General features: G+C 32.7%; 1 long non-coding RNA gene across 1 annotated transcript in view; it reads left to right on the top strand.

Moving 5' to 3' along the window:
* LOC102159520 overlaps positions 1-13993 on the top strand; it is a 54764-nt gene extending 40771 nt beyond the window's left edge. Inside the window, exons 2-5 of the long non-coding RNA XR_002337935.1 lie at positions 6791-6859; positions 9766-9957; positions 11205-11427; positions 13831-13993. This is a non-coding gene — a long non-coding RNA (uncharacterized LOC102159520). The remainder of the gene's footprint in view (positions 1-6790; positions 6860-9765; positions 9958-11204; positions 11428-13830) is intronic.

Below are 14657 nucleotides of genomic sequence, written 5' to 3' on the forward strand. Positions count from 1 at the left end.
CTCTAAAATAAATATTAAAGAATAACCTTTGGCTAAAGAAAAATGATTATGGAGGAAATCATAAAAATTTAAGAACAGAGGAAGAGCAATAGAACTAATAAATGTATGAGTAAATATAATATCCTACTTTTATCCTCTTAAATTTCTTACATTATATACAGGCATACCTCAGAGATATGGCAGGTTTCAATTCCAGACCATCACAATAAACAAGTCACATTAAGTTTTGGTTTCTCAGTGCATATAGAAGTTATCTTTTGCAGTATACCACAGTCTATTGTGTCCAATAGCACTGTCTAAAAAAATGTACATACCATAATTTAACAAATATTTTATTGCTAAAAAATGCTAGCTATTGTCAGACAATGCAGGGGTGCCACAAACCCTCAATCTGTAAAAATGCAATATCTGCAAAATAAAGTGAAGTACTATAACATAAGGGATATCTCTATGATTCCTGAAAGCAAAAATATAATGTGTTGGAATGTTTATAAATCTGGTTCATATGTGTCTGTTGTTTACTGCTGCCATAAATACAAGTTTGGCAACTTAATATAAATTTTTTTTATCTTCTATATATCAGAAGTCTGATATAAATATCATTGGACTAAAACTATAGTATTTTGTTTTATTCTTTTTTGGAAGCTGTAGAGGACCTTGCTCATTCAGGGTATTGGCAGAATTCATTTGCTTGTGGTTTTAAGGCTGAGATTCCTATTTGCTATCAGTTTATCACTATTCTTAGCTTTTAGAGGATATCTTCCTTGGATCATGGCCTCTTTCCTCCCCCTTCACAGGCAACAACAGTGAGTCACGTTCCTCTCACAACTGAAATCTTCCCTCTCTCTTTTCTATCATGTCACTCTGGCTGCAGCCAGAATACGTTCTACGCTTGCACGGGTTTATATGATTAGACTGATACCATCCAGACTATCAGGGTATGGTTAAGGTCCTTAATATTTTCTTTTATTTTAAAAAGCTGTACTGAAATATAGCTGACTTATAATGTTGTGGTAATTTTGCTGTACAACAAAGTGATTCAGTTATGCATGTACACACATTCATTCTTTTTCAGATTCTTTTCCCATTTAGACCATCACAGAATATTGGGTAGAATTCCCTGTGCTATACATCAAGATCCCTGTTGGCCAGTCATTCCATGTACCACAGTGTGCATATGCCAATCCCAAACCCCCAATCCATCCCCCTGACCTTTTGGTAGCCATCAGTTTGTTTTCAAAGTCTGTGAGTCTGTTTCTGTTCTGCAAATAAGTTTATATCCTTTTTTTAGTTTCCACATATAAGTTATACCATATGATGTTTGTCTTTCACTGTCAGACTAACCTCATTGCTAATTATTAAAGAAATACAAATCAAAATTACTCTGAGATACTACCTTACACTAACCAGAATGGCCATCATCAAAAAGTTTAGAAACAATAAATGCTGGAGAAGGTGTGGAGAAAAGGGAATCCTCTTACACTGTTGGTGAGAATGTAAATTGGTACAACCTCTATGGAAAACAGTATGGAGTTTTCTCAAAAAAACTAAAAATAGAACTACCATATAATCCAGCAATCCCAATCCTGGGCATCTATCTGGATAAAATCATAATTCGGAAAGATACATGTACCTCAATGTTTACTGCAGCACTATTTATAATAGCCAAGACATGGAAACAACCTAAATGTCCATTGACAAGAGGGATGGCTAAATAAGATGTGACACATATACACAATGGTATATTACTCAGCCATAAAAAAAAAATGAAAAAATGCCATTCACTTCAACATGGATGGACCAGGGGATTATCATACTAAGTGAAGGTCCTTAACCTTAATCACAACTGCAAAGTTATTTTTGCCATGTAAGGTAACATATTCATGAGTTGCAGGAATTAGGGCATGGACATTGTTCATGTGGGTGGAGCGTTATTCTGCTACCACAACTTAAGAAACTTCAGCAAGAAGGGAGGGAGGTTAAAGGGAACTATATGATTATAAGGTTTTTATCTTCTACTTGAAATATTAAAATGTGAATTATCAGTAGAGTATAATGAATTAATGTGTGTTACTATATATATGTATTATAGTAAAAAAAAACCTGATAAGAATGAAATGGAATATATGTATCATATACTTACTGCCTTGTAACAAGTTGCCCCAAAACATTATGGCTTAAGACAATACACCTTTATTATCTCACAGTTTCTGTGGGTCATAACATAGCCAGTGGTAGTTGTGTCTCCTACACGTTTGAAATGAAGGTGGCAGGACTGGAGTTTATTGCGAAGGCTCAGCTGGGGAAGGATCTTTTTCTTAGTTTATATAATTGTTGGCAGCATACAGTTGTTCATAGGCTGTTAGTCTGAAGGTTTCAGTAACTCACTGGATGCTAACCAGAGGTTGAATCTCAGTTCCTTGCCACATAGACTTCTGTACCATGGCAGCTTGCTTCATCAAAACATGGAAGCTGAGAAGGCAATAGTGGGAGAATTCAGAAGAATCTCGGAAGGCCTAAATCAAGATATATTCTGGGTTAGGCCCTTATCAGTAGGCTATATGAGAATGTCTACTTTCAAACTCATTTAGGTTGTTGATCAAATTCACTTCCTTGTGATTATTATTCTAAGGAGACCATTTCTTTGCTGGTTGTCAGGTGGGAGCTTTTCTCAGCCCCTTAATATGGGAATACATTCCTTCTCATGTTCTACTTCTGTCATCTAGCCTGCATGGGCATATCACATCTCCCTTGTGTTTTAATTTGTACATGCATTTAATTTATTGCATTTAAAATTTTTATAAGAGGAAGAATAATAGTGAAAAAAATTAAATTTTCTTTTACTAAGGAAAAGGTATACTGAGATCAAGTAAACTATTTTCATTTTATGTTTTGTTATTATGTGTGACATTAAAACTAACTCAAAGTAAAAGCAGCATTTGGGTTAACAGTTTAGCTTAACAGTCGAAATACTGTTTGAGGGTAAAAATCTTTTGTGGTAAAATATTAGATCTGTTGCTATATATTGTTTCATAACACAATGTATTTTTTATTTTATTTATATTATCTCTGTGTGTTTCAAATCTTGATTTCTTCATCTGATACCAGCTGGAAAAATCTCTCTGCTTTTAAAGGGGTCGTTGTGATTAGATTAAGCACAACCAGGCAATTTCCCTGTTTTAAGATCAACTGTGCCATATACCATAATTATTAGAGTGATAACTCATCATATCCATGGGTTCTGGGTATTAGGGTGCTGAATCTTGTGGGTCTTTTAGGAATCAATACCAGGAGACAGTGATGACTGGGAGTCAAGTAAGGAGTTGCCTAGCACTGAATACTAAAAGTTTTAATACAAAAGAAGGCCAGAGAAGTACAACAGAAAGCTTAAGAACAAGAAGATAAATTAAAAAAAATAATAAAATGGTATACATTAATCCAACCAGGTCAATAATTACATTAAATAAGTTATTCTGAACACATCAACTCAAAGACAGAGATTGCTGTATTGGATACAAAATAAAACAACAAACAAAAAACATTCACTTTGTTTTGTGCTCTCTATAGGAAATCCAGTTCATAAACAATGATAGATAGGATAAATAATTTTTGAAAAATATATAGCGTACAAATACTAACCAAAAAAACCCTGAATTGGTTATATTGATTAGAAAAAGCAGACTTTAGAACAAGGAATTAGTAGAGATAAAGAAGAATGTTGCATAATTAAAAACTTGTCAGTATACCAAGAAGATATAATAAAACTGTGTATTCACTTAATAACAGAACTTCAAAATATATGAAACAAAATATGATAGGGTTGAAAGAGAAAGCGACAAATCCACAAGTATACTTGGAAAACTCAATATTCCCCTCTCTACTGAAAATCCCAAGGAATCTACATAAAATTTACTAGAAATTATTAGTGTGTTTATCAGTTTTGCAGTATATGATATTAAAAATCATTTGTGTCTCTATATACCAGCAAAGAACAACTGCAAACCAAAATGTAAAAAAGTTTCATTTACATTAGTTCCAAAAAATAAAAACCATGGGAGTAAATCTAACAAAAATGTGTGTAACATCTGTATGCTGAAAACTACAAATACTTGTTAAAGACATTAAAGAAAACCAAATAACTAGGATAATAAACAATGTTTATGGATTGAAAGACACAGATGTGATGTAATTTTTCCCAAATTGACCTGTAGGTTAAAACAATCCCACCCAAAATGCCAATGCGATGTTTTGAAGATATTGAAAAATAACATAACATTTATTTGGCCAGGCAAAGAAACTAGAAATGCCAAACAAATTCTGAGAAATTAGCAAAGTTCGGGAATCTGTATTATCTGATTTTAAGATTTTCCTACCATTATAGTGCTCAGTGTGGTATTGATAAAAGCATAGACACAAGTGAATGGAACAGAATGGAGTAAAAACTAGACCCATACAAATGAGGATGAGTGAGTTTTGAAAAAGATGCAAGAACAATTCAAAAAGAAAGCGTGGTGTTGACAAGAAAGGGTGCCAGGGCATTTGGAAATCCATATACAAAAATGTATATCTAAATATATATATCATGCTATATATGCAAATATACTTAAATTTTTGCCTAAATATGAAATGTAAAAGTATAAAACTCTTTGGAAAAAAATAGAAAATTTTGAGGTTGGGCAAGTATCTTCAGATATCCAAATATATAAAGAAAAATGAGGATAAATGATCTTTACTAAAATTTTAAACTTTTACTTTGCAAAAGACAGTGTCAAGAGATTGAGAAGACTAGAGAAGTATTTGTACATCACATATCTAATAAAGGATTTGTATGCAAATTATATAAAGAGCATTTAAAAGTCAATAATAAGAAAACAAACAATTCATTATAAAAGGACAAAAGATTACGAGAGAAATTTCACCAAGGAAAAGACAAGTGAGCCCATGAAAGACACTCAAGAAAATTAGTCATTAAGGAAATGCCGATAGGAACTACAGTGAGATACTAATACATACCTATCATAATAGCTAAAATATAAAACGAGACTATCAAGTGCTAAGCAGGCGGAGAAACTCAGACTCTACCACATTGCTGGTGTGACTGGAAAAAAATTTGTATATACTTTGGAAAACAGTTTGGCAATTTTTTACAAAATTAAACCTATGCTTATACTATGACCTCGAAATCTCACTCCTGAGTATTTATCCAGAGAAATGAAGACATACATACAATAAAAATCAGTATATGAATACTTATGGCAGCATTATCCATAATTTATCAAAACCTGGGAAGAACTGACATAGTCTTTAATGAATGAGTGAATAAACAACGTATAGTACCTCCATGCAATAGAATACTATTCATCAATTTAAAAGGAACAAACTATTGAATCTCAAATACGTAAAGCTAAGTGAAGTAAGCCAGTCATCAAAGATTACATATTATATAATTTTTGTAATATTCTGGAAAAGGCCATACTGTAGGAAAAGAGAACAGATCAGTTTTTGTCAGGAATTAGGCACGGGAGAAAGATTTGAATACAAAGGGACAGAATAAAAGCATTTTTGAGAGTGAGAAAATTGCTTTGAGTCAATTGTTGCTAAAAATTATATATATTTAAAAAAACTCATAAAACTGCACACCAAAACAGTATAAACTTTGTTGTATGTAAATTAGGGAAAAATTAAACAAACATAGCTTAAAAAGTTTTAACTGTGATTACATTATAAACAAAGTTTGAAACAGATTATGTATGATTATAAAGGAAAAAAGTAACAATATTTGATTTGGGGAGCCAATGTCCTTTTTGAGAATACTTTGGAAACTATGGAAATTTTTCTTGACTATACCCTGTTAAATATTTTAGTATCTAGTATACCCTTTTAGACACTTTATTATACACATGTGTACAAACACACTGAAAATTCTAAGTTTAGGAGGTTCCCTGATATCCTATGGTTTATTTTTTTAAACTTGATCTGTGGATGACAGATTAGAACTCTTGTCCATATAATCCATTAATTAGTCTTCTATTCATACTCAGGAATTTTTAAATTTTAATTAATTTTATTTTATTATTTTTATTGAGGCATAATTAATATATCAAATTGTCGGGGCCAGCTCAGCAGGATCGGGCTGAAGAACGGGTGCTGTGGAACTTAAGGAAAAAGAGTTAACATAAAACAAGACACAGAGACATTTATCTTAAGTAGAGGTGGGAGCCGGGGGACTCAAGGTCTCAGGGACCAAGAGCACCCTACCTCAAGAAACCACCCTGCTTTTATTGTGAGATCAAGGGAGGAGTGGCTATGGGTGGATGATACAGGATTTACTATTATATAAGTTCTTTTACTATTTAAAAAGCCACTTAGGTGGTAAAGGGTTAAGCTCTTACTCTGACCTCTAGGCACATAACAGTACTTAAGCTTAAGTCACTTATGCCTTTAGGTCTTTGCTCTTAAGCTTAAGTCATTTACCAGCACTATGACTGTTTTTCCAAGAAGGAAGATGGGATAAAGTAAGACAAGAAGATGGGATAAAGTAAAGAAGGACAAGATGGAGTTTTCAAGGAAACATGTCTTGCAACATCAAATATTAGTTTCAGGTGTACAGTATAATGATTCAATATTTATATGTATTGAAATGATCACCACAAGTTGTCTAGTTAACACTCAGCACCAGTGCTCAGGAATATTGATTTTGTGGTATTCCAGGGTTCCCTTGTTCACCAACATATTTTCCCACTAGCTTATTTGATAAATATTTAAAATAGTTTTTTTTTTAATTTCACAGGTTATCAAAGATAGAATCTAAAAATAGCCAAAGTGATTGGTTGGTGAATCCTTCATTTCTTCAACAAAGGTAAGAGGATGAAAAGCCAAGGTACATGGAGCTTTATCTTGTAAAAGAACTTTCATACTTTATCTTGTAAGAGAACTTTTCACACATATTGATGCAAATGAGAAAAACTTTAAAGATTTCATAAATTTGATTTGGGTGAGCTCTGTTTACATTTCTCTGGACCACGATAATAAAAGCTTTGAACACACACATAATATATCTTCAAACAAGCTCAAATAGAGGGAAGTCTACTTTTATGTGTTACGTGAAGGGCTTGTTTGCTTTTTAATAAAGCTGGCACAATTTTCATATAAAAGAAATGTACTGCAAAGAGTTTACATATAAAGTATCATTGGAGATAATTTCGCATTAGCAGAGACTCATAGGAAGATTTAAAGTTTTATTTTTGGAATTTAAATCTTACCTTTTTCTCTCTACTTGTATTTGTAGGACTTCCTTGAAAAGAGAAATGTAGAGAAATGAAAGTAAATAATCCCACAAATCCATCTAGTTGCATCTAAAATTCCATGTATTTAATTTCATTACTAGGAACTATTAGTCTAGTTTATATAATTCTCTCAACTGTTCCTCTAATTTCTAAAAGAAAAATGATATATATTAAATGTTGTGTAGTCTATATTATATGTAGTATATGCACATGCATGCATTTCTCTATGTAGATTTAGTCACTCTCATAGGTTTGCGGCTAAATACATTGTGTGATCTCTTAACATTTTTGAAATGGCTGCAGTCCTGAGGGGGTGAACATGTTTCATAATACTGGGCAGCTTCTGTATAGTCAGTTGACAGAAAAGATAAAAAATTATCCCAGATTTCCAGAGGAAAGGTAAGATGGATGGATGTAGCTGATCAGGGCGTATTCTGGTGACTTTCAATGTACAAGACAATATAAACAATGAGATCATACTTGGTGACTGAAAAATAAAGTGAAATGCTTTGACATCCATCTAAGAGAGAGAAACAGAAAGGTTCCAAGGCAACATTGTAGCTTAATGATGAAATTTCCTGCTGGTCATGGTTCCTCTTAATATCATTTTCTTTTCTAAAATTCTATATGAGTTTTATGTAAATTAATATATACATGTACAAAAGTAGTATATTTTTAAAATGGGAAATTTTTTTCACATTTTTATTTCCATGCATGTGTTTTCCAATTTAGATTAGAATCTTCATCTCTCTGGTGGTTTTCCTTTGAAAGATTTAGTTGCTTTATTTCCTACCTTTCATTAATATTTATTAAATGACTACTGTGTGCAAATAAACTATAGTTACTATATCTAAGAATTGAATAATTTAATAGGGAAAATATTTGTCTTTCCTTTAAAACTTCTTTTTCCTTCAAAATTATGTTTTCCTTATTTTCTTAATCTGAAGTTACCAAATCCTAGTCTCTTTATGGAGAGAGAATATTTTCTCAAGCTTTTAGAGGACAGTAGTTTCAATACTTTTCCTTTGTGATTATGAAGTAGAGATTGCTTGCATGATATTATCACATCAAGAGTCTAAGACACTGGAGGGTTGCCACCAAAATTGGGGGCAGAACTGCTTAAAGATATTACTGCCTTACTATGTTAAATGATGCTGCATGATTGTGGATTCTAGGAAGAAATAGGGTCACACCTGATAGAGTTGTGTGAAGTAACTTACCTATAAAGCAAAGGAGCTGGAAAGAAAATGAATGATTCTAGTAAAGATATAATATTATTCTATTTTTATTGGTTCCTTTACTTAATAAATCTTGTAGTACTTAATCTGGACCAGTGTTTCTTAATCCTGTCTTCACATTAACGTTACTTGGGCATCTTTAAAAAAAAAATTCAAATGCCGAGGTTCCATACTACATTTATTTATGGCAGAATCTCAGAACGGAGGTGATGGTAAGTCTTGGGAATCTATAATTTTATAAAGTTTTCTATATATTCTAATATGTAGAATCATATTGGGGTTGAGAGCAACTGGCTTAATTTTGGGATACCCAAGATTAATGAGACTTTTTGAATATTTTAATAATAGAAAATATTGCTTCATTTATATTTCTTTATATAGATTCTTGTGTTTTGTTTTAGAAGATTTGTTTTCCTGGGTAACATTTCATAAAGCAAATTGTAAGGTGAAACTGCTGCTGTGTGCATCCGGAATTCTGAGCAGGGAATATTGTTACTCTTAGCTACGTAATTTGTTATTTTTTAAAAGGGTTAATGCAAAAAACACTGAGGCTTTGTTTTCCATTTGAGTAAAATGTTCTTACTTATTGTGAAGCTTCCTCACAAGCATATTAGACTGAAGGAGATTATAAATATTAAGTTTACTAAATTTTTTGAAGGTTGTATATTTTTGCATATTCAGAAGCTTTTCTGGTTTTGATGATATTGCCTTTATTATCTTTTGTCATTTTAAAATGTTTGGTTAAAATGTTTAAAAAATTGAAAGCTTGTGTTTTCTGTTTTTAATCTTAAAATGTCTACTATGTGTTTGAAAATACCATTGGGTCATAGAGGAAGATCTCATGATCATAAAGTTTTTTTAAATCAGATTGACTTATACTCACTGATTTCTGAAGCATCAATTCTAAGAATGTGGCAGCTCTCCATAATCTTTTTCTGGGGAAGCTTATCTATTCAATTGCCTGAGCTGGCAGCATTTTTCTACTCTTTCTAAAAAGAAAATGAAGAATGCTTTTGACTCTGTCAATAAAGAATGGGATGAATTTCAGCTAGAAATCAAAGTCAATGCATAGTTCATGTTATTAATTACCTGAGACTTGAAGAATTCTTTTTGTTTTGTCATTCTTGAGTGTGTATGTTCATGAATTTTACTTACATTAATATGTTGAATTCAGAGCAGTATATTTTGTTCATTACTATTATAAATGATATTTATCATAATTATTCTATTTACACTTTTAGCCCAATCTGATTTGGATTTTTTAGGACGTCATTTTTATTTTAAAATAAAACAAACAGATGATCACATTTATAGATTTATAGTAAACATCTTAGTGTTTGCTGCAAAGTATTTATGCTAATTCAGCTTCTCAATTTGAAACACGTCTCAGCCGTCTATCACAACTCCTGTGTTTCATTATCATACACATGCAGGTAAGGATTCTGTTTTCTTTTTACTTATGGTTGTGGCTCAGAGTGCTGAATCTCATGATATAAAGCAAAAACTCTATAAACACGAACTGTGTTCTTATCTCCAATGTGTTCTTTGAAAAGAGAAAGGACGACACTAGAGTTTAATGTATAATTCAAAACAATCTCTTTACTTCCCTTCAATTCCATATCAAAAATTTAAATAAGTATTAATTTTATGTAAAGGAAATATTTTCTTGAAGTATTAACCAAGACACTGGGTTATGAGCAATAGAAACTCAACTCAAAGTAGCTTAAGTAAAAGAGCATCTCTCTTACAGCTGTAGAAAAAAGCCTGAAGAGGTTGTGGTTGAGAATATATACCAAAGCTTAAACTAGTTTATCAAGGGAAGTGAAATATTCTAATTGACAATAATTGCTCACAAGTCAACAATGTTTTGGGGTGGATAGGTGGATGAAGATCAGCTTTCTTTTCCAAGCGCATTAAATGTATTATCTTTTCCTAAGATAAGATCTGAGAGACAGCCTATAACTTAAGTAGTAAGAAGTGATGTTGGACAGGAAGAAAATTTTATGACTTAAATTTACCATTTAATTTTTATCCTAAGACCTATTACAAATTGTCAGAAATCACTGGCGTCTTATTCTATTTACAGAAGAAATTACAGAAAGAATTCAACAATTCTAAAGAAACTAGACTTTATGTTTCAAATGGACCAGATCCAAATCATGATAATTTTACAAAAACTCATAAGTAGAGAACAAAATACTGAATATTTGATAAAATGGAATGTAAAAACATTACAGATAATGGTGACTTATTCTGTCCCTGTTTTCTTATTCTTAGTTTATCTCCTATTCTTATTATTTATCACTCATGTTTTCCCCCCCCTCCCTAACAGTGTTCTTTGTGCTATTATATTTGAAAAGAATCATTTAGTAGGGAGTGTAAACTAGGCTTTTAAAAATAAAGGTTAATAATATATAGGTTGCAGATGATCCTTTTAGGTTGCCTCTGATTTTTCTAGTTAATTATTGTCAGCTTCGTTAGTCCTATGAACTGTCAACACTATGGGCTTATGTTTTAAAAGACGTAAAAATAGAGGCTTGCATGAAGTATGATCTAAAAAAATTTGCTTTAATGAAAAAATAATTTAGGAAAATAGAAATTTAAGTTGATTAGATCATCAAACATATGTAACTGTAATAATACTCTGAAAGACCCTTTATTTTATTTTTTATTTTTGAAGGACTCTTTAAATATGGACTTAAATGATGATGACAGAACAATCTTCTGAAAATTACTGAACCTACTCTTTAATGAAAATTCTAGAGAATGTGCTATGACAGTATAACAAATGACATAAAATATAATATTCATTGTATTCTGAATGTTATGTGGAGGAGCCTGGCATCAGTCTCTATAATTCTTTCCCTCAAAGGAAGTGGTGTTACTATTTCTCGACTATTGAGGTTGGTAGAAGTGTTAACCCTAATGATCTTGTCTAGATTCTCTTTTGGCTTATTCTCTTCTCTGTGGAGACTTGTCTTCTAATTTTAGGACCCTTGTTACTGAAACCGATATCTTTTAGTCTTTAATTAACTTAGCAATAGCTGTGTGACATTATAGCTCTAACACTCAAAGATGAGTGGTCTGTATCTAAATGCTTGGGGATGGCTTCTTTCCTGTTCTGGATTCAAAAAGTTTGTGCGTAGGTATGTATATGTGCCATGAATAAAGATGATTAAAAAAGTCCCTTTAGCAGCAATGGGTCTGCCTTGAAAGCAGCTTCTCTATTTGCATAGTGCCTTGATACTTTGTGTTTAACATCATTAGATATCCCCCAGGCAAAAGTGACTTGGAAGACTGCTATTTAATTATTAATATTCCAAATCCACATGTGCTTCTAACACTTTATGCCTTATTAATCTTTCTGGCCCAACATTGCCCTTCTCCCTTAGGCCCTTGTCAAGCCATTCTTTACAAAGTATGTGGAGGATGAATACAAGCATTAGGAAAAAAGAGCTGGATTTTTAGTGGATCCTCCAATAGGTTCACCAGGTGTCATGTGTCCCTTAAAATAATGTACAAAATTACTAATTATATACATTAAGGATCAATTCAGGGAATTCGTGTCATGGCTCAGTGGAAACGAATCTGACTAGCATTAATGAGGACACAGGTTTGATCCCTGGCCTTGCTCAGTGGTTTAAGGATACAGTATTGTGGTGAGCTGTGGTGTAGGTCTCAAATGTGGCTCAGATCCCGTGTTGGTGTGACTGTGGTGTAGGCCAGTGGCTATAGCTCTGATTCAACCCCTAGCCTGGGAACTTCCATATGCTGTGGATGTGGCCCTAAAAAGACCAAAAAAAAAAAAAAAAAAAAAAAAGAATCAATTCAAAGAAACTTCAATGGACCTTTGACCCATAAAAAATTAGCTGTCCCTCAAAAATGTCTCTATTTCTAAAGTTGAATTCTTTGAATTAGTCCTATATTCGTTGATTAGAAAGTGCCTTGAGCTAAGCACACTAAGAAGTCAATTTCCTGAACTCATTCTTTAGTTAACTGTATTAATAACTATTATTTTCCTCCCTTTCTGTCAAAATTTCTCAGTATATATTGTATGGATGACAGTTTCTCTTTTTGTATCTTAAAAAAAGAAGTCCATTACATACACTGAAGATGTATCTTGTCATATTTCTATCTTAATATTATTAATGTTCTTACATTTTACCTCAGATTTGAATGTAGATGAGTTTGTGACTTTTAGTTATTTTTGACTGTGTTGTGATATTCTAGAGCTTTCCCTATACTATGAGTCTGTCTTGATCTAAAGCAAATCTTATTTCATTTTTTAAAAATTAGGTTATTCTTTTTAACTAACATGGGAGTCTCCACATGTTGCTAAAAAGAAATCATACTCAATTCCCATGAAAACATTTTCTTCTATTAAAACAGTGTTACTTACATAGCACTCAGTTAAGTGCTTCTCTCCTCTCATTCATTATTCATAATGTTCCCAGTTGTTAAAGGGTATGATATGCTTGGGTTTCACCTTAGGGAAATGGTCCCATAGAAAAATGAAACCAAGGGTCCAGGATAAATGAACTCAATAGCCAAATTGGAATGACAGTGTAGACTTTGCCTTACATCTCAGATGTCTCCAAATTCTCTACCATCTCTATTCTTGCAGACGTTATCCTCTTTTTTTTTTATTTTTTATTTATTTTATTTATTTTTTTATTTTATTTTTTTTAATTTTTTTTTGTCTTTTGTTGTTGTTGTTGCTATTTCTTGGGCCGCTCCCGCAGCATATGGAGGTTCCCAGGCTAGGGGTCCAATCGGAGCTGTAGCCACCGGCCTACGCCAGAGCCACAGCAACGCGGGATCCGAGCCGCGTCTGCAACCTACACCACAGCTCACGGCAACGCCGGATCGTTAACCCACTGAGCAAGGGCAGGGACGGAACCCGCAACCTCATGGTTCCTAGTCGGATTCGTTAACCACTGCGCCACGACGGGAACTCCGTTATCCTCTTTTTTTAAAGATTATATGAAATTTGATTTCATTAAAAAAGCAGATAACTACTCCCCACCCAACAAAAAAGAAAACCAACTTCTTCAGCCTAAGTTTGTGAGATGATTGCATTACATTTACTGGGAATTTAGGGATAGTTATTCAGGCTACATCCGCCGACATAAAAGAATTTCAGTTTGGGTCTGAATTTAAAAGTCAGTTCAAATAATTGGTTAGTAACCATATCTAACCAATCAATGGTGTCTGTTGTATAAGGTGATCAATTCGGTGTTATGTGTGTAATTATTTAAGATAAAAACTAAAGTTTAAAACAGTGTAATTTTTCCCTATGCTCTTAGCATCAAGCCATTTGGAATGAAAAGCTCTGGATTGAAATCATGAATAGAACCATTATTATAGCTGTGTGACCTCAGGTAAATCATAGTACTCACTGTTTTTTGCTAAATCTGTGGTTAGAAATAATCTGCCTTGTATAAAAATCAAAAGAAAGAACACACGATGGAACTGCTTTGCAAAATGAAGTACTTTACAAATTTTATTGGTCATTATTATTTTTTTCTCAAGATAAACTATTTTACAGGTGCTGATAGACCTTAACTAATTTTTCTCAGAAGATAGTACCACAATGTCTAGAGTTTTAGCAATGATGAAACTAGCATTACTAAAGAAGCTGAAAAGGACAAAGTATCTATGCATTTTCCAATTTATAAAAATTCTATTGTCACTAATTTTCTAATGTTTCTGTCCTTGCAACAGTAGGCTTGTGCTAACTTTCAAAGCTATGTTAATTTGTTCTTATACGTCAGCTTCAATATTGTTTCCTTCTGACTGTGATCTCATGTGAACAAAATAATTTAGTAGCAAAATTTTATACTGGTAATAATAATAACAAACAGAAAGATGCCTCTGATTTCCCAGGCATGCGTTGTTTCAGTCTATTTGTTTTGAATTTACATATTTTATACGAACACACACATAGGTTGTATATAAATATGAATATTTATATATTTATAAATTTGAGACTAGTTCAAATGGAAAAAACTTTTTTATAGGTATTTTGGTAGCTGTAATTCAGCCAGATTAGAAGTCCTGCTTCAGGAGTTCCGTCAGTGGTTAACGAATCTGACTAGGAGCCATGAGGTTGCAGGTTCGATCCCTGGCCTCG

Source organism: Sus scrofa, chromosome 13 (assembly GCF_000003025.6).
Source record: "Sus scrofa isolate TJ Tabasco breed Duroc chromosome 13, Sscrofa11.1, whole genome shotgun sequence".
Lineage (NCBI taxonomy): Eukaryota > Metazoa > Chordata > Mammalia > Artiodactyla > Suidae > Sus > Sus scrofa.